This window comes from Hylobates moloch, unplaced genomic scaffold (assembly GCF_009828535.3).
Source record: "Hylobates moloch isolate HMO894 unplaced genomic scaffold, HMol_V3 SCAFFOLD_15, whole genome shotgun sequence".
Classification (NCBI taxonomy): domain Eukaryota; kingdom Metazoa; phylum Chordata; class Mammalia; order Primates; family Hylobatidae; genus Hylobates; species Hylobates moloch.
The window spans coordinates 50,007,968-50,025,642 of NW_026652290.1; the positions used below are offsets into that span (position 1 = coordinate 50,007,968).

General features: G+C 55.6%; 1 protein-coding gene across 2 annotated transcripts in view; it reads left to right on the forward strand.

Annotated features, from left to right (window-relative positions):
• The first annotated feature begins 3,840 nt into the window (after positions 1-3,840).
• The window catches only part of RAI1 (retinoic acid induced 1), a 162,450-nt gene continuing 148,615 nt past the window's right edge, over positions 3,841-17,675 (forward strand). For both annotated transcript variants that reach the window (XM_032177425.2, XM_032753648.2), the window contains exon 1: positions 3,841-4,218. The gene's annotated coding sequence lies outside the window, so the exon portion shown is untranslated. The remainder of the gene's footprint in view (positions 4,219-17,675) is intronic.

Sequence of the window (17,675 nt, forward strand, 5' to 3'; positions counted from 1 at the left end):
CTCCATGCATGAAATGGGTGACTAAACTCACCTGCTGTGTGACTTTGGATCAGTGACTTCACCTCTCTGAGACTTGATTTTCCTATCTGTAAAATGAGTTGTGGCAAGGCAGCATTCAGAGGGTCCTTACAGATGTGATTAAATAAATTAAGAGTCTTCTTGAGATGGAGGGATTAGCCTGGATTATCCAGGTGGCCCGGAATGGAATCACAAGGGTCCTCATGAGCAGAGGCAGGAAGGTCAAGGGAGGAAGTAGGAGCTGGGACAATGGAAGCAATTGTTTTCTTGCCTGTTCTAGCTTCTGGAGGTCACCAAGGGGTCACAAGCTGAGAAACACAGGCAACCTCCAGAAACTGGAAAAGGCAAGGAACAGATTCTCTCCTGGAGGCGCCAGGAGAGCTAGCCTAGCCCACACCTTGGCTTTAGCCCAGTGAAACTGATTTTGGAGTTCTGACCTCCAGAACTGTAAAGAATAAATCTGTCCAGCCTGGGCAACATGGTGAAACCCACTCTCCACAAAAAATACAAAAATTAGCTAGGCATGGTGGTGTGGTATGTGCCTGTGGTCCCAGCTACTCGGAAGGCAGAGGCACGAGAATCACTTGAACCCGAGAGGCAGAGGTTACAGTGAGCCAAGATTGAGCCACTGCACTCAAGCCTGGGCAACAGAGCAAGATTCTGTCATAAATAAATAAATAAGTAAGTAAGTAAGTAAATAAATAAATAAATAAATTTTTGTTATTTTAAGTCACTTGTGGAATTTGTTACAACATCCCTAGGCACCTGGCACACAGTAGGTACTCAAAAGTGGCAGTTCTGGTCAGGCATGGTGGCTCACACTTGTAATTCCAGCACTTTGGGAGGCCAAGGCAGGAGGATCACTTAAGCCCAGAATTCAAGACCAGCCTGGGCAACATAGCAAGATGCCATCTCTATAAAAAATAAATTGGCCAGGCATAGTGGTGTATGCCTGTGGTCCCAGCTACTCAGGGGGCTGAGGTGGGAGAACTGCTTGAATCCAGGAGTTTGAGGCTGCAGTCAGCTATGATTGCACCATTGCACTCCAGCCTTGGCAACAGAGTGAGACCCTGTCTCACACACACATACACACACACTCACACTCACACACAAAGGCAGTTGTTAGTACCTTGTCCGCACACCCTCTTCCATCTGCCTGCATATTCCTTCCTCCTCTCACTCTCTGGGACACCCATCCCCTTTGCGACCCAGGGCTCCCTTTCTGCCCATCCTCTGAGGTCTGGCTCAATCGCCACCTCCTCCAACCCTTCGCTGAACTGACATCCAGGAATGCTAATCCCTTGAACAAATGTGCTTCCTTGAGTGGTGCCTGAGCTATGGCTCCCAAAGAGGCCAGGCTCTGCGTACAGGGTCCAGTGCCCCCAGTCATGAAAACTTGATACCAAAGAATTTTCAAAACAAAAAATACCTAATTCCAAGGCCAGAAAATTGACTCTCTTTGGGGTTCCAGCTGGTCTCCCGCCCTCTCCAGGTGGAGAAGCTAGTCTTGGAGACCCCTGTGTGGGAACCAGAAATATCCCAGCAAGGCCTCCTTGTCTTGCCTCCCATTGGGGTCCCTAGAACCAGCCTTCCCTTAGGCTCCACTCAGGAGCAGGTTAAGGTAAGGCAGGGAGGGCAGGAGACCAGCTCGGGGTGGAGATTGGGGGCCCTAGATGGATGACAGAGACTGTTCCCATTAATCCAGCATCTTAAAGCAGTAACAGCACTTACTGCATGCCAGGCTGTGAGCTAAATGCTTTCCACATGTACCTCATTCAATCCTCTCAACAGACCCACGAGGTAGGTACTATTATCCCCATTCTACAGATGAGGAAACTGAGGCTCAGCAAGTAGTTTGCCCAAAGCCACCCAGCTGGGCACAGAGGAGCCACATTTAGAAACCAGATTTGCCAGGCGTGGTAGCTCATGCCTGAAATCTCAGCACTTTGGGAGTCTGAGGCAGGCGGATCACCTGAGGTCAGGAGTTCAAGACCAGCCTGACCAACATGGAGAAACCCTGTCTCTACTAAAAATACAAAATTAGCTGGGTGTGGCGGTGCATGCCTGTAATCCTAGCTACTTGGGAGGCTGAGGCAGGAGAATTGCTTGAATCTGGGAGGCAGAGGTTGTGGTGAGCCAAGATCGTGCCATTGCACTCCAGCCGAGGCAATAGGTGCAAAACTCCGTCTCAAAAATAAATAAATAAATAAATAAATAAAAATAAACCAGATCTGTCATCCAGAAACTGTGCTTAAAACAAGCTTAAAACGATACAGTTCACACTGGGATCCAGCTCTGTCTTGCTCTTGACATTCACCCTGGGAGATGGGTAGCCAAGTCCAGTAGGAAGGACTGTGGGGACCTGTATTGATTCTGTCCTGTAGCTTGAGAACCTGGAGAGGGGACTTCACCACCCTGCACCTGTTTCCTCATCCACAAAATGTGATTGAGCTGACCTCACAGAGGGGGCACCGGGATCTAATGAGACCATGCACAGAAGGGGCACAGCAGGCCTGGGACAGAGTGAGGGCCCCCCACCTATCACAATACCTTATTTTGCAGATGAGGGACTCACTTGTCCCAGGTCACCCACAAGTTCTGATGCCTTGACCAGCTCCCCTCTGCCCAGCCAAAGGGCAAATGAGGGAGGCTTTGATGGGGCTATTAATGGAGTCATGTCCCACAGACCCTAGAGGCTGGGTGGGGCTGAGAGGCTTCCCAAGCAGGTGGCAGTGAGCTCCCACCTGAGCTATGGCAAGTAGAGACCTAGGCGTGAAATTGCTCAGAGGTCTGTAACTTGTTTCATGCAAGGACTCACTCATTCAACATGCCTCTGTTTAAAGTCTGCCAGTGGCCACCTTCCTTGCACTAGAATTGCAAACAAATTCCTCACTGGGCTCTCTGCAGCCCTGCAGGCTCTGGCCCTCCTGTTATGGCTCTGACTTCAGTGTGCCCATTACTTGTCCCCTTGCTCACGGCCTCCTCACAATTCCACTTACCAAGTTCTCTCCTGCCTCAGGACCTTTGCACTTGATGTTCTTTCTGCCAAGTATGCTCTTCCCAGGAGGACAGACCCCTGTAGTCCCAGCTACTCAGAAGGCTGAGGTGGGAGGACTGTTCGAGGCCAGGAATTCAAGTTCGGCCTGGGCAACACAGCAAGACCCTGCCTCTAAAAGAACAAAATGCTCTTCCCAGACTCTACCCATGGCGGTTCCTCTTGCTATTTAGATCTTTGCACAGACAGGCCTCCTTCTCTCTCCCCCAGCCAAAGAGCCCTAGCCGTCACTTCACCTGCTAATTTTCTTCTTAGCACTTACTGCTCTAAAATTATCTTCGTCATGTATCTAAGCATTTGTTTGCTGTCTGTCTCTTCCCACCAGGATGCCAGCTCCATGACAGCAGGGACCGCATTGTCTCTGCTGATTTCCTCAAGACTCAGCAAGGTGCCAGGTGCCCAGTAAATGAAGTTTACATGAAGCCAATGGAGTTTTGAAATCGAAAATGTTTCTCAGACTGTAAAGAAGTGGGCACAGGTGAGGGCTAATGGTGGGGTGAGGGTGGGGGCCTGGCCTGACGCTGGAAGTTCCTGTAGCTGGACTCTAGAGTCCTCCCAGGCCGCACCGGGATCCCACCGCAGAGGCCCCCTCCCGCAGGCCGGCGGGCGGGGGGCGCGCAGTAGGGCGCGCGGACCGCCAGGGGGTGCTGTCGGGGCGCGCACGGCCCACCTGGCGCCCGGGGCCGCGAGCGAGCGCAGCCAGGCCGCCCGGGAACTTTTTTCCTCGCGCTCTCGCTCTCCTTCTCCCCCCGCGCGTCGCCCGCCCGCCCGCTCTTCCTGTGCGGAGGGGATCGCATTTCCCCGCGGCACCCGCGGACACCAGGAGGCCCGGCCGGGTGCTCGGCCAGGGCCCGGTCCCCACGCCGCCCGCTCCCCGCGCCTCCGGGCGCCGCCCCCGCCCGCGGCTGGGCTCCGAGAGACGAGTGGGAGAGCGAGTGCAGCGAGGGCGAGAGGCGAGCCGAGCAGGCCGCCCTGCCCGCGGCCCGAGCGCCGGCGCGAGGAGGGGGCGCCGCGGCCCACCCTCCTTCCTGCCTGGCCGCGGGCCGGCCGGGCCGCCGCTCCCCGACCCCCATGGCCACCCAGGCCTCCGGGCCGCAAAGTCGCAGCGGCAGACCCAGGGCCCCCGAGTGAGCGCGGGCGCCAAGGTGAGCAGCGAGCGCCGGGGCGCGGGGGGCGCAGTGGATGCTGCCCCGGGGCGGGGGCGGCGCGAGGCGTCGGGATCCTGGGCCGGATGATGAGCCAAGGCGGGTTCGGGGGCCGAGCGCGCGCGGTGGGTGGAGATGTGGGGTCCGCGGGGTCCTTGCTTTGTGTGGTGTGGGGGGTGCGAGAGGTCACCGGATGGACGTCTGGGGAGCTGCAGGGTGGGGGCGCCCTGCGCCGCGGCTGAGGGTCTTCTGGGGGATGTGCGGCCAGCTGAGGTCGGATGGGGGCGCGAGGGGCGAGTCCGAGTGTGGCAAGGGCTCTGCGTGCGCCGAGGCGCGGAGTGTTTGCGGAGCGTGGGGTGGGGACGTGGGGGGCATTGACGCGGCGCCGGGGGCGGAGGTGAGCTTTGTGAGTGCGTCCGAGGTGGGGGGCGGGGAGCTAACTTCCCCATGCGTGACCCGGGCCCGGCGTGGCCGTCGCGTGGGAGTCAGGGCCAGGAGGGGCGGCGAAGGCCGTGCGTGGCGAGATGGGGTGCGCGGGCTCTCTGCGGTGTCCCCACCCGGGCAGTGGCGCCGGGGCCTGTGCGCAGGCCCCGAGGCCGGGCAGGAAGCGGCTCCCGCGACCTGGGGAGCTCAGTAGCGGCCAGGCCCGGGAGGCACGGGCCCTTCGGGGATGACGTCACGGGCGGGGGCCCCGGACACGCGAGCCTGGCGCCCCACAGACAGCGGCGCAGCCCGCCGCCCTTTTCGATGCCGGCCCCCCCCCTCACGCGCCTTGAAGGCAGGGAACCCGGGAGGAGGACATGGGGGCCGAGTGCGGCGGGGACAAGGGGTGGCAGGACGCGAGGGTGACATTTGGAGCCTGGTCGCGCCAGGGGCCTCCGTGGTGGGGCGGAGGGGAAGCGAAACACCAGCCAGGCCCTAGGCCGTCGCGGCCCCAGCTTCCTGGGGCGCCCGTTTTCCCGGCGAGCAGTTTTCCTTCTTGGCGCTCTTGGTCGTTATCCAGTCCACGCAGGGGCCGGAGTGCGGGCTGCAGCGGTGTTCTCCTGCGCGGAGCCCGGGCTGGCGGGAGCGCGGCGGGCCTCGGGCTCTGAATGGATGGGAGCGAGTGTAACAATGCGCCGGTGGGGACTGGGGGAGGGGAGGCCGCGCGCGCCTGAATGGCGGAGCCGGACGGGCGCTGCTCCGCGCGGCGCACTCCCTCCCGCGCCGCCTTCCCCGCGGTTTCGGCGGGCCCAGATTCAGGGACCCACTCGGGACCTGCACGGTTCCTCCCACCAATACTGCCCACCGCCCCCCTTTTATGTCTTTTCCAATGCAGTAGTGTGTTGAGAATTCAAGGGCATTACATCTGGTTGCAATCCAGTTTCATGCCGCTGCTGGGCTGTTAAGACCTCGCGCTGACGTCAGAGCAGGGGAATTACTTCTTTTTATTTTATCTTTTTTTAGTTGTCTGCTGCCCTGGGAGGAGAGGCGGGGGTGGGTTAGGCTAGCTCTGATGTGGAGGCGCCAGCGTGATGGGAGCCCCGAGCTGGGGGCTCTGCTTCTCTTCCTGCGCTTGCCCCCCTCCATTCTCCATACAGACCTCGCTCTGCTCAGGGTCAGGCCCACCCCAGGTGGGGGGCAGCCCTCGCTGCAGACTGAATGGTGGCCCCTCCCTGCTGACCACACAGCTGGGTTTTCAGAGGCTTCACTGGGACGTGGCCCTCGGGATCTAGAAGCTGGAAAGGAATCTTCTAGTTTCCCACCCCTCCCCCTCTTGACAGGCGAGTCGGTATATTCAGGGCCCAGGAGCAAGGAGAAGTGGCCTTTTGCATGACACAGAAGTGGACACATCATTCTGATCTCAGGGCAGGCTCAGCCCCATAACTCTGGCAAAACCTCTCACAAGCAAAAGCCTTGGAGAGGAGGAGAATGTATCAAGGCAAGATCCAGGCCCCAGAAGCCAACTGTGGAGTGGGCAAAATAGGACCTTTCCCGCCAGCCTAGCATCCCTCTGGCTTCTGCGGAGATAAAGGGAACTCGGGTACTGGAGCTGCCTTTCTCTTCCACTAGACTGTGGGGCTCTCGTAGGCAAGGACCCTGTCTTACTCCTCTTTTTTTTTGAGACAGGGTCTTGCTGTGTGGCCCAGGCTGGAGTGCCTTGGCACAGACACGGCTCACTTCAGCCTCAACCTCCATGGCTCAAGCGATCCTCCGGCATCAGTCTCCTGAGTAGCTGGGATCACAGGCGCCCGACACCACACATAGCTAATTTTAATTTTTTTTTTTTTTTTCTAGAGACAGGGGTCTTGCCATGGCTGGTCTTGAAGTCCTGGGCTCAAGCGATCCTCCTTCTTTGGCCTCCCAAAGTGCTGGGATTACAGGAGTGAGTCACTGCACCCAGCCTTACTCCTCTTTAGACTCCCAAGCCTAGACCAATGGCTTTCAAACTCTTGCCCGTGACCTATAGTGAGAAATACATTGTAGGTAACTACACAGGTCATACTGTATATAGCTGAAACAAAAGTTTACTGAAATAACTCCCTTACTGTGTCTGCTGGTCTGTAATACTTTTTGTTCTAGTGTATTTGGGTTTTTTTTTTAATTACTGCTTGCTACCCACGAAATTAATTTTGCAATCCACTGATGGGTCATACCCAGAATTTGAAAAAAACAAGCCTAGGAAATGAATTTGCCATCTACTCATGCAACAAATGTTAATTGCAACCCTAATAATTCCTCCCATGTTAAACTACTCAAGTAACACTTGGATAGTTGGGTGAAAAATGCAAATAAACCAGAAATATATGTAGTAAAAGTAAAAGTTCCCTCGGCACCCTCCCTGCAGGTAACCCCAGTTAATAGTTTGAATGTATCCTTCCAGACTTTTTGTTACTCACTTAATGCATGTATATATCACATATACCAATCCATGCATAGTTTTCTTTTTCCCCAAGTGAGGACACACTGTGGGCTCTTACTCGGCAGCTTCCTTTTTCCTCTCCGTTTGTCTTGGAGAGGTTGGTTGTGTGGCGAAGTCCTTCAGGGCTAGTTCTGGGTTGATTCCTGGCTCCACCACATACCGAACAGGCCATTTACCTCTCTGTGCCTCAGTGTCCCCATCTTTACAATCAGGAGAATAATAGTACAGACCTCACGGTACTGAAGTGAAGAGGCAGTGAGTTAATCCATATGAAGTTTAGAGCAGTGCTTATGCCAATAAATGCTGATTGCTGCTGTTATTATTGTATTATTATTGCTATTCTATCTCCATGGCAGCCCATGTTTGAAATGCATTGCTTTTAACAGCTGCCTGTGGCCATGGCATGGGTGTCTTTTTCCTCCCCTATCCAATGTGTGGCTCCACAGGGAGGGAGGAGGTGCCACAGCAACGGTGTGCACACAGCAACGTCTCTGTGGGAGAGGCACCTGGGCGCTGGGCCCAAGGGAACAGGGATTTTCCAAGGACCTACTGTTTCCAAAGTTCTGTGCTTAATGTCGGGGTCCAAGCAGGAAGCATCCCTTGCACTTGACCACAAGAAGGTCACAGCCCAGTGGGTGATTGGGACCCAGCTCATAGCCAAGGCCTCGACCAGAGCTGGAGGCTTCCTGGAGGAGAGGCCTTTGAGCAGGTGCTTCAGGCACGGCGAGGTAAGAATGAGAGGAGCATTCCTGGCAGAGGGAACACAGTGAGCAGAGCAAGTCTTCGGAGGCTGGAAGGGATGTGGCCTGTGTGCTGTAGCCAAGAGGGGAGGACTTGGCTCAGAAAGAATGGTGGCGGAAGAGGTTGGGCTGTTGCTGGGACCTCCTCACTGGCCTCCCTGCCTCCATCCTGTCCCCTCCCAGGCGCTGGCCAGCAGCACTGTCACAGCGATCGTTCTAAACCTAGCAGATAACCTCCAGTGGCTCCTGCTGCCTTATGAATAAAGGTCCCACCTGTAGTTCTTCCCATGCTGCCCAGGGCCATTTCTGGTGTCCTCTGCCTGCCCTGTCCTCATTGAGTCCTGTCCCCTCCAGCCACAGCTGGCACCTCCTTGTTAAGGTGCAGCCATGTGCATCCTTGCCTCTGTGCATCGGGCTGGGCTGTTCCTTCCACCTGGGATGCCCTTCACCTTCCTCCCTGACGCCCCAGACCAAAACAGACGTCCTGTTTCCTCCTCCTCTGACCTCCGAGGCAGAATGAGTCATCTCCCTTTGTCTATACTCGTGGCGTAGTGTTTATCACGGAATTATCGGCAATTCTGCCAGTGTCTGTCCTCCCCATGAGGCTGGAGCATCGAGGCCTGAAAGCACGTCTCCTTGCTCTCTCCCGCCCAGTGCCAAGGGCGAGGCCTAGAACACAGGACGCTCAGAAATGCTTCCTGGCAGGAGGGCCAGGTGAGATGGAGAGTGTGAGAGCCCCGACATTGTCTCCCATGGGCCCCTTTGATCCTTAGGAAGGGCATGCTCAGGTCTGTGTGGATCTTATGCTGTCAGCCTTTAGATGAGTGGGGTGAGGGGCTTGGTGGGGTGGGGGGGCAGGGAGGGGTGGCGGGCAGCTTCCCCAGGCTGCTTCCTGAGGGGGCTGGGAGAAACTGGCTCGTCCTGTTCCCCAGTGATTGAGGCAGAGCTGTGCCCTGTTCCTGGTGGGTCACTGGGGATCTGAGATTGGAATGTGACACCAGGGAGGGGGAGGCAGGGTGGGAGGCAGGGCTGGAGGTACAGGCTGGGGCTTGGCTGGCAAAGGACAGATTTTGCTCCACTGGTTCTTGAACCCATGTGAAGTTTGTGTGTGTGTGTGTGTGTGTGTGTGTGTGTGTGTGTGTGTGTGGTGGGGGGACAGAGCCGGGGAGGGGAGAGATGGTGAAGAGAAAAACATGAGGGCAGAGAGGTGGAGTGGGGGTGGGGGACCTGGGGAGTGGTGAGCAGGGACAGGGAGAGATGGAAGTAGGGGGACGACAAGGAGCGGGGGAGAAGTTCCTGCTGCTGCTGCTGGAGAGTATGAAGAGTGTGCTTAGGGCCAGGAAGGAAAGCAGCCAGGCGCATCGGCTCCCACCACCATCGGCCATGCCTTCCTTCGTCTGTCCAGCAGACAACCCTGAGTGTTCTCTTGCTCGGCTCCATGCTCGCATGGCCCCAGACAGGAGCAAGCTTGTGGTCCAGGCTTCGCACCCTTGAAGTCTAGGGGCCAGGTGGACGATGAGCATCCGGTTTCTTTCTTTCTTTTCTTTTCTTTTTTTTTTTTTTTTTTTGAGATGGAGTCTTGCTCTGTCACCCAGGCTGGAGTGCAGTGGCGCGATCTCAGCTCACTGCAACCTCCGCCTCCTGGGTTCAAGCAATTCTCTGGCTCAGCCTCCCAAGTAGCTGGGATTACAGGCGCCCACCACCACGCCTGGCTAGTTGAGCATCCGCTTTCTGCACAAAGTGATCAGGCTGGGGGACAGAAGGTGCCCAGAATGCTGTGCAGAGGCAGGAGGGGAGGTTGGAGCAGACGAGCATGGGGTGAGGGGCAGGGAAGCCATGTGTTAGGCACTATGGTGGGGAGCCAGGACTGCTGGGGAATCTTCCTTTCCTCTCTGGCCTCGGTCTCATCTGTAAATGGGGGGAGAGTGGACTGCTCTTGGACTGATGGTCTGTGGACCCAAGTTACCCACTCCTTGGGCGTGAGAAGCCAGGCACCCCGTGGAGACAGCTGATAGAACAGGGGCAGCGGGCATGCTCAGAGCGTCTACAGGCCCATGGTCAGGGGGCTTGAGGGAGAACACGCAGAATCCATGGAGCTTGGGTTCGCCTCCTAGAGTTCCCTTCTTGGAGACTTTGCTCATCCGGAAGGCGAGATAGGGTCGGCGTAGGGGAAAGAGCACTGGATTCGGAATCAGGAAAAGTGGTTGAGTTTTAACTGCAGCATCCCTCGGGCAAGTCACTTTCCCTCTGTAAGGGTCAGTTTCCTCTTCTGTCAAAAATGTGAACGGGCTAAAGGTGAGCTGGGGTGCCGTGGCTCACACTTGTAATCCCAGCACTTTGGGAGGCCGAGGCAGGCGGATCACTTGAGGTCAGGGGTTTGAGACTAGCCTGGCCAACATGGCAAAACCCCATCTCTACTAAAAATACAAAAATTAGCCAGGTGTGGTGGCGCATGCCTGTAATTCCAGCTACTTGGGAGGCTGAGGCACGAGAATCACTTGAACCCAGGAGGTGGAGGTTGCAGTGAACCAAGATAGCACCACTGCACTCCAGCCTGGGTGAAGGAGACTCTGTCTTAAAAAAAAGTGAGTGTTGCTGTGTTTTGTGATCTGGAAAGCAAGGAGGTCCTGTAGCTTGGGGCCATAAACAGGCTTTGTGGTCACACCAGCCTGGGTTCAAATCCAGGTACCAGCTGCTCACTGTGGGGCTCCATTTCCCTCCCCTTTAAAATGAGTATAATAGGCAGGGCGCGGTGGCTCACATCTATAATCCCAGCACTTTGGGAGACCAAGACGGGTGGATCATTTGAGGTGAGGAGTTCGAGACCAGCCTGGCCAACATGATGAAACCCATCTCTACTAAAAATACAAAAATTAAGCGTAGTGTCACGTGCCTGTAATCCTAGCTACTTGGGAGGCTGAGGCAGGAGGATCACTTGAACCTTGGGGGTGGGGGCGGAAGTTGCAATGAGCCAAGATCGTGCCACTGCACTCTAGCCTGGGTGGCAGAGCAAGATTCAGTCTCAAAATAATAATAATAATAATAATAATAATTAATAAATAAACAAATTAGGATAGTAACAGGCCCCTCCTGGTTGCTGGTGCACATTTCCTCAGCTGGGATATCATTGCTGGGCTGTTAGGCAGTTGTTTTTTGTTTCGTTTGTTTGTTTTTTGAGATGGAGTTTCGCTCTGTCGCCCAGGCTGGAGTTCAGTGGTGCGATCCCGGCTCACTGCAACCTTTGCCTCCCGGGTTCAAGTGATTGATTCTCCTGCCTCAGCCTCCTGAGTAGCTGGGACTACAGGTGTGCACCACCATGCCCTGCTAATGTTTGTATTTTTAGTAGAGACGGGGTTTCACCATGCTGGTCAGGCTGGTCTCAAACTCCTGACCTCATGATCCGCCTGCCTCAGCCTCCCAAAGTGCTAGGATTACAGGCGTGAGCCACTGCACCCAGCCTTGGGCAGTTATTTTTATTGCTAAAATGCTTTGTATGTAGAAGAGATCACTATTATTATTATTATTATTTTGAGCAGGAGTCTTGCTCTGTCGCCCAGACTGGAGTGCAGTGGCTCGACCTCGGCTCACTGCAACCTCTGCCTCCTGGGTTCAAGCAATTCTCCTGCCTCAGCCTCCCTAGTAGCTGGGATTACAGGTACGCACCACCATGCCTGGCTAATTTTATTTTTAGTAGAGACGGGGGTTTCACCATATTGGCCAGGCGGGTCTTGAACTGCTGACCTCAGGTGATCCACCCTCCTCAGCCTCCCAAAGTGCTGGGATTACAGGCATGAGGTGAGCCACCATGCCCGGCCTATTATTATTCTTCTTCCATTCATGCCAGGTCACATCTAACCCTTACCTGTAATAACATTGGCCAAAATGAGGAATTTGGTGCTTGTTTCTTTTCTAGCCAGGTCAAGGCAGATGGATTGAGTGAGTCTTTTTACACATGGGGCCAGTGAGAATTACTAGTTTTCTGGCCAGAGTTTCTGTATGTAAAGGGACTTTGCCCCAGTGGTATAGGTGGACCCCAGGAAAGCATCTAGTAACTTGTGACTTTAGTGGCAGTATAACCACAAACTCTCATTCATTCATTCATTTATAAATCACGTGTAGAACACCAGGGTACTGAGAAAATAGCCATGAATGAGATGCAGCTCTAATGTAGCATAGTGGATATGCATACGTATTTTGGACTTTGCCTGGGTTCAGATCTAGGGTTTACCACTTGCGAATTTAGCCAAGTTATTTATCTCCTTTATTTGGTTCTGTCATCTGTAAAATGGGGGAACTGATAGAATCTACCTCATAGGGTGGTTGTTTGTTCAAGTCTAGCATCAGGTACATAGAAAGTGCCAGAGCATGGCCCTTCCTCCATTGTTGCTTTTATTCCTGCCCTGAAGGATCTCATGGACCAGCTTGGTGCTGGAGGAGGTCACCCTGGCCAGGCTTCTCTATGAGGTTTGGCATCCAGAAAGGGGTGCCAAAGCCCCCCTACTCCTTGAATCAGACCCTTCTATAGCAATCTAAAGCTGCTTCTCTGCTTGGCTGTTGGGGCCTGATGCTGGGGAGGTCCTGTGAGGCCTTATTCACCTGGGAAAGTCCGCCTCTGTCTGGCGCCAGGTGTGCTTGATTTTAGAAGGAATTTCAGTCCTAGCCGGGCACCGTGGCTCACGCCTGTAATCTCAGCACTTTGGGAGGCCGAGGCGGGTGGATTACCTGAGCCCAGGAGTTCAAGACCAGCCTGGCCAAACATGGTGAAACCCTGTCTCTACTAAAAATACAAAAAAACAGCTGGGCGTGGTGGTGGGCGCCTGTAATCCCAGCTACTCAGGAGGCTGAGGCAGGAGAATTGCCTGAACCTGGGAGGCAGAGGTGGCAGTGAGCCAAGATGATCGTACCACTGTACTCCAGCCTGGGTGACAGAGTGAGACCTTGTCTCAAAAAAAAAAAAAAAAAAGGAATTTCAGTCTCAAGTATGAAAGCAGAAAGTGTTTCCTGATTGAGGACTCCTCACCAGCCGGAGGCAGCAGGACTGCCTGCCTCTGTGTGTCTTTAGGCAGGTTCCTCAAGCTCCCTGAGCCCATTTCCTCCTTCATCAAAAGGCAAAAGTAATAGTACCTATTTCATAGTTTTGTTGTTAAGAGGATCAAATGAGATAGGGCCTCTAAAGCCCACTGTCCTGGGCACAGAATAGTGTGCTTAGTAAATATTGTGCCTATTAGTGATAATCAGAATTCTCAGACAATGTAAAGTAAAAACCACCTAAAAGATTTCTTAGGAGCTACAGCTTCATAGAGATGTGAAGTTGTAAACCTCCCAGAGCCCAAGTGGACAAAGAATTGTTACAGCAGCTGGAGAGACAGGAGGCCCAGAGAAGATTAACTCCTGTAGAAAGTCACCCAGCATTCTGGCTTGGGGTGGGCAGGGATGGGGAAACAGAGCTGGCTTTCAGTTTGGTGCTCTCTGGTGCTTTGATAGTGATTCCTTCAGCAAATAGCTATGGGCAAATAGCATTGATGCACAGGTGAGGTCATATGGGCCTGTCTTCTGGAAGCTTCTGTTCTGATAGGGAAAATGAAATTTCTATATGATTATGATAAGAGGTAAAATAAAATCACATGTTCTATTAGAAGGGTAAAGTCGTCGCGTATTCACTCATTCAAGGGGGCTCTGTGCCAGGCTGTGGAGCAGTGGGTCTCATTCGGGGGCGATCTTGTGTCTCAGGGGACACTGGGCCATGTCAGGAGACATTTTTGGTTGTCTGAGCTGGGGAGGTGCTGCTGGCATCTAGTGGGTAAAGGCAAGGGATGCTGGTAAACATCCTACCTCACAAGGCAGCCCCCGGAACCACACATCAGCTGGCCCCTGATGTCCATGTGCCGAGGGTTGAGATCCCTGCCTTGGGAGGCTGCAGTGGCCAAGCAGATGGAGCCCCTGCCCGTTTGAAGCATAGAGCGTGGTAGGTGAGCAGACGTTACAGAAATGATTGCCTAGATATGGATTTATTTGTAATGTGAGCTATGAAGGAAAAGGTAGCGGGAAGAAAGAGGGATGCGAGCCTTTCTACTCCTTTAAGGGAGGGCCTTTGGGGAGGTCTTTCCAGCTGAGGGCACAGCCCAGGCAAAGGCTCAGAGGCAGAAAGTGCAGGAGTGTGTTGTGGGTGGGGAGGCTACCAGGCACCCGGTGTGTGTCCCAGGAGAAGTCAGAAAAAGGCCTGGCCTCGGGGGGCCCAGGAAGTGGCTTCCAGAGGTGGGGAGAAGGCAAAAGAGAGGACTAAACCCTTTAGTCTGTTTGAGGGAACTCCAGCCCCCAGCATGTTGCTCTCTGGGGGATCCAGCAGGGCCAGGTGGGCGGTGGGAGCACCCTAGCCCCAGGTGCTACCCTCCAGCCTGGGGCCCAGCCTTTTCCCTTTCTCTCATTGGCAGCCTTCTGATAGGTGGGAAAGAGAAGCAGGAAAAAAGAGAGAGAGCAGAGGAAAAACAATATTTTCATTTCAAACACAGATAGGGGTGGGGGAGGCGGGAAGGAATCTGGTTTATGATACCTTTGAGACAAGCACAGAAAATCCCCACCGTGGCCCGAAATAGCACTAAAACAGACGTTTTGCCAAATCAGACTTAATTGAGTGGCTCTCTTCTTGACTCCAGCAGGATGTGGACGGAGCTGGCTTTATTCCCTTGGGGTGACACTGTCCCCTGGGGCCCCTGCCCTAGCTAATTAAACCAAGAGGACCTGGTCTCCCAGGCAGGACAGGAGCCTGGGGAGCTGAACTTGACAGCCCTTGGCCTCTGCCTGAGAGGGCCAGAAATGGTTATAGGGGTTGGGAAGGTGGGGGATTCCTGACAGGAGGGCCAACTGAGTGAAAGCATTGGTGGGAGGGGCCTGGTTCCTCTAATACATGAATATCTGTCTCTTTGGATGCTGAAAGGGATGGAGAAAAGCCAGCATTGAGTGCCTACTATTGTGCCAGGCATTGGGTGGTCCTCGCTAAGTCTTATTAACTGCCCTGTATCCATTATCAAGGAAACTGAAGCACAGAGAGGTTAAGGGATCTGCCAGAGGTCACACAGCAACCAAGTGGCAGAGCTAGGATTAGAAATCACATCCGCAGGCTCCAAAGCCAGGCCCTGCCTGCTGCTTACCCCCTTCCCCATGTTAGTCACTCATCCATTCGGGAGTTAATTCCTGGCTGTGAAATAATATTGTGACCTTGTGGGAAGTGAAGGCTTGCAGTCAGACAGCCATGAGCTTGGCTTCTGACCAGAGCAGTTTTTCTTTTCATGGCTTTTTCCCTTAGAACCTCCTCTTTCCTCATCTATCAAGTGGGCATAATCATGCGTTTATCCTGGAGGTTAAATTCAGCATAGAAGGGGATGGAAGGGGAAGGAGGAGGTCCCTGGGCCACCCAGCTTGGCAGGGTGCGATAAAAGAGTCATAGGTAGAGGGAGCCAGGCAAGATTGCAATATCTGTGCCTATCAGTGTTGGGTTTTTTTATTTGAAAGGGGAGAGAAGGCAGACTCCACTCTGCAGGTAGAGAAGGTGGTGTGGAATGCGGGTATTTATTTTTCTTTGCCTGTGAAAGCCCTGTTTTCGCTCAGGCTGTGTAGGGCTTACCGACACTGCCATGGGTGCGCACATCTGCACACTCTGGGGTGCCTGCCATGCAGAGGCGTCTGCCCAGGGTGGGCACTGAGGGCATCCACCATGTGATGCCCCCGTGCAGGCTGTAAGCTCTCATCACAGTGCCTGGGATACCTGGGAGTCCCCAGAAAGAGTGAGGATGGGTGAGGGCCATGAAACCAGGGCATCATTCCTCCACCTCCTCTGATGAGGCCCTCCTGGTCCCATTCATCTCCTTATCTCCTGGCAGCCAGTGGGCTGCTGGGAAGGCAGGGGCAGCCTTCCTGATTGACAAACAAAACAGGCTTGCTCACAAAAGGAGAGGGGAGGCTGGCTGGGCCTCTCCAGCTCCCCTCCCCCTGCCCCAGGCATCTTTCCTGCTCCACCCAACTGGCACCCTACATTCTAAGATGCTGCGAGGGGGCTCCAAAGCCATTGTCGAAGGTCAGGCCACCCAGGCTAGGAGCCCCTTGCACTGGGGAGGTGGATTCAAGGAGTGATGGAGTTGCCATGAGGCGGGGCTTGCTGCAATGGCCGCCCCTCCTTCCCTTCAGCTGGCTGGGCAGGCAGCTTGGAGAGGAAGCCAGGCGGCAGGTAGCTGAGAAAGACATCGGATCCAGGGGGAGCAGCAGAGAAAGCAAACAAACAGGGCTTTGTGTGGCTGCAGATTGGCGGCTCAGAAGGGAAGCCAGGCCTGTGGTAGGGGGAAGGGAGAGGAAGGAACGGGAGACCAGGCCATTGCTCTGGGCCAGAGATCGGCGGCTGGACCAGCCCGGGCTGGGCGGCCGAGAAGTAGGGAGTGCCACTCCGTGTGGACAGGCATCTGGAGTCACAGCCTGGCCGAGTCCCAGCTCTGCCACTTCACTCCTTAACAGATCTGGGCTTGTTTGCCCACCTAATCCGGGCAGTCATTCACACGTAGGACTCGGCGTAGGAGGAGAGTCACCTGTCCCGGGCCCAGTCAGTGTCTGCTCTCATCCTACCCTTGTCCCGTCATTGCTGGCAGGACACGGAATCAAAGGGATTCAGGGTCTCCTGGGAGCTGCTAGCCTTGCCAGGTCTCCTGGGAGGGCAGGGACTTCTGCTTAGATCTGTGGGCACTTTGGAGTCTTTGACCAGGGAGGCAGCCGTGCTGAGGGGAAACCGGTTCTCTGCCCAATAACGGATGCCTGGGGTGTAGGTGGGCAGAGGCTGGCATCAGGCCTGAGGAACGAAACTGCCCCCTCCTCGTCGCGGTGGAGACGCACGAGGTGCGGGGAGGAACATAGCCAGGAAGACGGGCCTTCCTGTGGGGAGGGAGGGGTATCTTTTCTGGGGTGTGTGTCACATTCTGGATCCCAGCGAGGGCAGCCCCCAACCTGGCCCACCTCTCGGTGCTGGGAGGGCCCGGGCCTGGAGGAAAGGCATAGGTAGGAGCTGTCAGGCCAGACGCCCGGGCAGCTCCACGCTCGCCTCCGAGGCCATTTCCTTTCCTCTCTCCCCGACCTCGAGAAGGGGCGGCGAGAGGGCAAATGCCCGCGCTTCCTGCCGGTCCCGCCGCTCCCCGCCCGCGGCGCCCACCGTCTTGGCCGTGCCAGAGCCTCCTCCGCGGTGGCGTCCCACAGGCCGCGGTCGGAGCCGGCGACGCCGACGCCGGGAGGGGGCCCGGGACCTTTGGGGCGCTGAGGCCAGGCGGAGGGGCGAGGCGGGGCGGGCTGCTCGCGTCGCCATGGCAGCGCCCGGCCCGGCATGCTTCGCGGGGCCGCGGGGCGGGGCGGGGTGCTGAGACCCCGCCCCCTGGCGGATCCCGGGTCTTTTTCCGGGAACGCGGGGGCTTCCAGTCCCAGCGTTGCGGCCAACGCCTGCAGGTCACCGGGCCAGGCGGCGCGCATCTTTGGGCCTCGTTCTTCTACTCCCCGGATGTTTGGGGAGAATGAAAGAGCCTGTGCGGGTTAGCCTTGGGACGGGCTGTGCTCACAGAGCCCGGCAACCCCACGGCAGGGGCCTCGGGAAGCCACTTCTGGGTTCCAGGATAATGGGGAGGCTGGACCCCTACCCTGACTCCTGCCGCTTGCGGGCTATTGAAAGTGGAGGCCAGGCGGCCCCTCAGCTGCAGTCTCTGGGTCTCGAGCTCTTCCCCGGGACTGCCCATGGGTCCAGTCAGGACCTACCCTTTGCCCTAGGGCAGAAGAAAGGAGGGGGCCGGGAG